Source organism: Manis pentadactyla, chromosome 6 (assembly GCF_030020395.1).
Source record: "Manis pentadactyla isolate mManPen7 chromosome 6, mManPen7.hap1, whole genome shotgun sequence".
Taxonomy (NCBI): domain Eukaryota; kingdom Metazoa; phylum Chordata; class Mammalia; order Pholidota; family Manidae; genus Manis; species Manis pentadactyla.
In genome coordinates, this window is record NC_080024.1 from 139,701,341 (window position 1) to 139,708,480 (window position 7,140).

Sequence of the window (7,140 nt, forward strand, 5' to 3'; positions counted from 1 at the left end):
CTAAATAAAATGAAAAAAAGAAACCCCAAAACTTTTTATGAAACCTTCCCCTCAATTTTTATTCAAGCAGTGACCAGTTTAGTTATTAACTGAAGGCCTCTTTGCTAATAACAGTTGTTCAGTGGTGTTGAAAACTGTGCAGGAAACTATCAGTGAGACACATATAAGAAACTCTGAAATAATCCATAGAAAAGATTGAAAAAATGGATGTTGTTGGTTTCGTGCCTGTGGCAGTTTGAGGGGGCAAAGGCCTGAAAGTGAAATCTTCAGTTATCTTTTGCATTAGCCTGATAGCCAGCCCATGCGTTTGTTTATTTATGAATGTCTTTCCACTGAAAGGGTGCTGTTTAAAGCAACAGTAAGAAATGGTGGTGACAGTCACTGGGCCCAGCAGAATTGAATTATTGGTACAATGAACATAATGAGAAGGAAAGAAACCAGCAGGGACTAGGTAAGTGTTTCACCAACTTTAATGTGCCTATGAATCATCCGGGGCCTCTTTGTTAACAAGCATATTCAGATTCAGCAGGTCAGGGGCAGGGTCTGAGATGCTGCGTTTTTAACAAGTTCTCAGTGACTACTAGCTGCTGGTCCCCAGACCACACTTTGTGTAGCAAGAGCCTAGATCCTTCATATTTAATACTTATAATAAATTTGAGAGATAGATATTAGTACTACCTCTTAAAACAGATGTTGGAGAGGTTAAAAAAATTTGTAAACCTAAAATCTGATTAATAGCTTAGTTCCTACTCCTTCTAGTACTCTTAATACCACCATTGTGGGAATAACAGATGCTTTACTTTAGTTAATTTTTTTAACTTTATGTCTTAATTAGGCAGCCTGATCACCTGTGACATTTGTCTAAAAATTCAGATCCTCTAGCCCCACCCCAATCTATTAAATTAGAATTTCTACATGATTTGCGTAGGAAAACATATTTTAAACCAGTACCTAGGTGATTCTTGTGATCAGGAAAGTTTAGGAAACAATGATCATCTAAGTGACAGTGTAGTTTGAAAACTCAGGTATGGAGCATTGGCATTCTATGTGCTCAGGCAAAGAGGACCCCTCTGAGCCCCTTTAATGCATTTCACCTTCACGGAGAGTGGCTGTGGAGGCACAGGGAATGAAACTTGTTTTCAGGATGTAAGGGATAGGTTTAAACCTGTATCTTATAACAGGGTGCTGAAGTGTAGTATCTAATTATGTCCCTTTTCATTGTAAGGTGAGAGCAACAATTACCACAAAGTTTTATTTCCCTCTTTAACAAGCAAATGATCTTTGCCTACCAGTCCAATAATGTAGCATCTGCATTCTAGGATAAAAGCTCATTTGAGTAATATTTCCCATATCCAAAGACCACAGTGAAATGTTTTAGCAGGAACTCTCAGTGAGATCAGAATAAGGCTGGTTGTTTATCTCTGCTTTAAAAGGGTAACTTTGCACCAAGATTACCCATAAATTTTTCACTACAGTTCTGAATGGTAAATAAAGGGAGAAAGATGTAGACTTTTTAAGGTAAACATTGAGGTACTTCTTTTAGAACACTGATATTTTTATTGGCTTTTAAAAAACACACTTGATATACTGTAATAAAATACATTATTAAAAGGAACTCTAGGGTCATGTTAATGTACTTATTAAATATGTAATTTATTCACTTAATACATTATGATATAAACAGAAATTAGTAACTTAATGACTAGCAGACTTGGATTTTCTGATATATTTCTGTATTTTGAAGAAAATGTAATTATATATGACCATTTTCAAATGAAATATCACATATCCTCTTAAAATTGACAGGATATTTCAAATGTATCAAAAGACTTGTATACTGAAATCTCACTATGACACAATTCACTAAGAATAACTTGTTGCAGGGCAGGTCAACCAATATAAATAGTTAGACATTTGGGAACAGCCTAGTCTGAGTTTTGAAGTTTAGATGGGCTGGTGACTTACCTTTTCAGAGCCTCCATTTCCTCCTCTGTAAAATAGGCATTCCTTGCTGACTTATGTAGTGGACTAGAGATAGATGAATGGACAAGCATTTGGTAGGTGGTTACTGAATGGTAATTATAAAACACGGTATAATTGCTGAACTGTTGAAAGGATCTCCTTTTAATGACTAACACATAAGGTAATCTCAAAGAATGAATTCCCCCATCACCCATTTATCAAAGTTCCTGCATATTTACTTCCTCCATTGGATTACAGTGATAGCACATGACCCCCACATTGTACTTATTCAAATTCAACTATATGCATTTGATGAGAAAGAAAAAAAAAATGAAAAGAGGAAAATATAAAGTTCCCAATTTTAAATTATCTAGGCTGTTTAGTCCAAACAGTTCACTCAATGAGCAAATACTGGCATAAATATAAGATGAAAAGGGTGAAACTTTCTCTCAATTGGTCTCACTTCCAATGGGTCATTCAAAGTACAAATATTTCGCTGTACAAACTATAATTTTAGTAACTTAAGATATATATTTCTGTGCAAAATATTCCTAAAGCACAAGGCAACAACTGCACTTTATCTGCTGCTCAACTGACAAAACAATGGTGTTTCAAAACTGGAGGGTAAGTGGGCTGTCTTGGAAATATTGAGAAATATTATCTCTCTCTCTGAAGTAACAAATTCCTGAGAAATTTTCCAATGCAATATTTAAAAAACTCTTTATTTTGAAATAATTGTATTGATTTACAAAAGTTGAAAAATAGCCCTGAAAGTTGTTCTCTACCCTTTACCCAGTGTTTCTAATACTAACAATTTATATAACCATAATATAATTTATATAACCATAATTAATTATTAATAGCAGGAGATAAACACTGGAACAAAACTATTAACTCAACTACAAAGCTTATTCAAACTTTGACAGTTTTTCCTCAAGTTTCTTTTTCTGTCCCAGAATCTGATCCAGGATCCTACCTTTCATTTATTTGTTAACATTTTTTTAAAAATATAGAATGTTTCACAAATTTGCTTGTCATCCTTGTGCAGGGGCCACGCTAATCTCTGTATCATTCCTACTTTACTAAATGTCCTGCCAAAGCAAGCATCTGTTACATTGTCTCAGCCTCCTCCAGTCTGTGGCAGCTCCTCATTTTCGTCTTTCATGACTTTTGTCTATAACTCTATGGAGGTAAAAGTAAAATACAGTTTAAAAAAATGTCTTAAATGGGTATGGGTTTCTTGGGTAATTCTGTGTAAACCCCAAACCAGGATATTTTCTACAATGGGTTATTTATTAATTTGTCATTATACAAGTGAATGTAGCAGATGCCATTTTCTGGATGAATATAACTGTCTGAGTGACAATGAAGAGAACAAACTGAATCTGTTGGTAATACTCCATTTCTAACACCTCAAATGGATTGGATATTCAGCAATTCTGGCTTCAGGTACTCATTCCCATTGACTTCTTAATAATCTTTCTGGCTTTTATTCAAATGAAAAATAAACTGAAACTTACAGACAAGAATCATCTCACATAGAAACCCTTTTATAAGGAATGATTATCTTAACAGCAGTAATTCTCTGTTTGGTGACAGTATATTAAAAAAAATCCATCAGTTATAAACCCTCAATGGTATTAACTGCAAATATAGTATCTTAGGCGCAGAAATGGAAATTAGCAGTTGGTGCCTAGGTTTGAAAGTTTTGTAAACGTAACTCTAAGGATAGTTATCAATATATATACGTGTATATTTATATCAACATACATATATATATGTTAACTAATAAAGGACAGAATTTTCATTTCATTTCTGACTGGCAGCAACACAGAAGTGTTTCCATACAGCTTTATTGAGGTATATTTGCAGATAAGAATTGTATATATTTAGAGTATACAATGTAATAATTTAATATATGTATAGATCGTGAAATGATTACCACTATCTAGTTAATTAACACAGCCATTACCTCACAGTTACCTTTGTGTGTGTGTGTGTGTGTGTGTGTGTGTGTGTGTGTGTGTGTGTGTGTGATGAGTGTAGAGGACTTTCTTTTTTTTTCCAGTTTTTGTGCTTTTATTTGTAAAGATTTGAAAAAATATTGAGGTTTATTTAGATTCTGGTTCATGATTACCTATTTTTTTAAATAAACTTTTTATTTTGGTATAAACTGATGTTTACAGGAAATTTGCAAAAATAAGTAAGGAGAGCTCCTACATACCCCTCACCATGTTCTCCTGTTGTAAACATTTTACGTTACCATGGTCATTTGGTTAAAATTAAGAACCCAACATTGATACATGCCTATAAGCTTAAGATTTTTATTTGGATTCCACCAGGTTTTCCATTAATATCCTCTGCCTGTTCTGGACATTGCATTTAGTTGTCATGTTTCTTAAGTCTCTTTCAACCTGTGATAGTTCCTTTTACCTTGTCTTTCACGACCTTTTCGCTTTTGATAAATAGTGGTTAACTGTTTTGTAAAATGCCTCTCACTTCGGGTTTGTCTGAGGTTTTCTTATTCTTCCATTGAGGTTATGCATTTGGGGCAAGAATTCCACAGAAGAGATGCTCTGCCTTTCTGAATACATCATAACAGAGGTGGTTGGTATCCATATGATCACTTGGTTAAGGTAGTGACTGCCAGGTTTCTCCATAAATTACTATTCCTCCCTTTCCACCTTCTGTTTTTTGAAAGCAAGTCACTGTCTAGTCTACCTGCAAGAGGGGGAGATTAAGCTCCTCTTGGAAGGGGGCTTATCTACATCTATTATTTGGCATTTTTTCTGTAAGGAATATTTATCTATACAGACTTTTTAAACCTAACATTATTAAGGTACCCAACTGATGTCAAAATAATGCTGTTCATTTACTGCACATATGTTTTTGGTGGATACCAATAAAGCACAAGGCATATCAGGTCCCTGCCCTAATATAATTTATATTCTAGTAGGACAGAGAGATTAAAAACAAGCAAACAGCTAATGAAAAGTTACCTATTGGGAGGATGTGTTATAAATGGTACTATGTTCTGAGAGAATGCTGTGATTCTGGGGGAGGCTATCTGAGAGTGTGGTTTGGAAAAGTCAGTTAGAGGTGTTAACATTTAAACTGAGAACTGGAGAAAGAGAACAAGCCAGTTGTATGAAAAACCTTTCAGATTATAGAATGGCCTGGAGGCAGGAAATTGTCCTGTGGTGGTGAATTTCATGTGTCAGGTTGACTGGCCCACAGGGTGCCCAGATATTTGGTTAAACATTATTCTGGGGCATCTGTGAAAATGTTTCTGCATGAGATTAACATTCAAATCGGTCGAGTACTTAAAGTACATAGCCCCCCACCATGTGCGTGGGACTCATCCAATCTGCTAAAGGCCTGAACAGAACCAAAAGGCTGAATAAGAGAGAATTTACTCTCTCTGCCTGTCTTAGGGCTGGGACCTTGGTCTTTCTCCGCTTTCAGACTGACTCAAGCTGGAATTTACACCATCGGCTCTCTTGATTCTCAGGCCTTCAGGCTCAGGATGGAATTGTATCATCACCTCTCCTGGGTCTGCAGCTTGCTGACTGCTAACACAGGTCCCCAGAATAGAAAGGCAGCTGGTATGGCCCAAGTGCAAGGTAATGTGATGAGCCACTATGAGAAGAAGTGGTGTAGAATAGTGAAGCCTGCCTCCACGGGGCCTGGAGGACCATGGCAGGGAAGGGATTTGACTTTTACTCTGAAGGTTGCGGGAAGCACTTAAAATGTTCTTAGCAGGAAAATTATATTATAGATTCCATATTAAAAGATCATAACACGGCAAAGAGCCGATGTTAGGAGGTCACTGCTGTAAGCAAAGCCAGAGGTGGTTGCATGTGGCTTGTGGGAGGAGTGTGTTCGTGCGGACGCCGAGAGGTGGAGGGATTTGGGAGAACTGACAGGGCTTGTGTACCATAGGGCGCTTTCATGTCGTTTTTATTAATTTAAAAAGATAAAGATAACATTCTTACAGTTTCAGGAGGTTAGATTTGTCCCAGGGAAGGGTGGGATCAAACTCCTTAAGAAGGGCAACAAAGATATGTACAAGAATGTTCATTGCAGCAAAAAGTGAAAATTGTTGTCAGTCTGGAATAGGTAAAACAGTGCATCCATTACAAAGAGTGCAGGAACTTTCTGTGCAAGGAGATGAAATGACGTTCAAGAGATACTAAGTGAAAATATGTGGGGCAAAAGAGTCTGTGCAATTTAAGTGTCTGTGCAGTGTGATCCCACACAGGTGGATTAGAAATGATTATCACTATGTCTACCCTGTAATAAGTATTGCAAGAAAAAGTCTGATGAAGTGTATATATATATATTGTGAATGGTGGTTAGTTAACTCTGTTAACAGTAGTCATCTCACGGAACAGTTACAGGGATTTTTCACTTTATACCTTATACCTTCTTTTGTCTTACGGGATATATTAAACAATGGATGAGAAGGAAATGTTTTTTATTTAAATCAGAGGCAGAGAGGTACTTCTAAGATTAATAGGTACTTTAATGAAGTCTTTGAATTAATTTTAAGAAGTAAGTCCTATAAATATAAATATTTCCTTTAGAGCGTTTATGTTTCACTCAAACTAGGAAAATGGAAAAGATCATTGACTATATTGAAATTATTAACATCTTCAAGATGATGTGGAGACCATATTTATTCTTTTCTTTCAAATTAACAGAAAGACAAGTCAGTGCATAAAGATTTTTCTGTGCCATTTATTCAGACAGTGTATCTCAGAATGGTTTTTGTAGCTTGGTAAAGAAATAGATACAGAAATTTACTTATAAAATTAAAAATCTTTCTTTTTAAGCTGTGCATTATGAAGAGTATTAAAACATGCTTATCTATGAGCACCAAGATCATGGACTATTGTGGACTATTTCCATTTTCTTCTTACCTCCTCTCTGCGCAGTTCCTAATTCTCCATTATAATCATAAATTATGTTGGCAATTACAGTTTCTTTTTTTAAAAAAAATTGCTACATGGTAGATAGATGTTTATAAATTTAACACAGTATACCATATCTATATCAAACTGCTTGCACTTTCTAGATCAGTTCTCTTTATCTCAATGACTGAAGGTTGCAGACTTTATTTACAAACCAGGACCAAATGACTTATATTGTGATCACATTGGTCCCCACCTCTCCCTA

General features: G+C 35.6%; 1 non-coding gene across 1 annotated transcript; it reads right to left on the reverse strand.

The window, feature by feature from the left end:
* Window positions 1-2,965: 2,965 nt before the first annotated feature.
* On the reverse strand, window positions 2,966-3,067 carry LOC118929016 (U6 spliceosomal RNA). Its single transcript, XR_005031442.1, has one exon. It is a non-coding gene; the product is annotated as a U6 spliceosomal RNA (small nuclear RNA).
* Window positions 3,068-7,140: the final 4,073 nt, after the last annotated feature.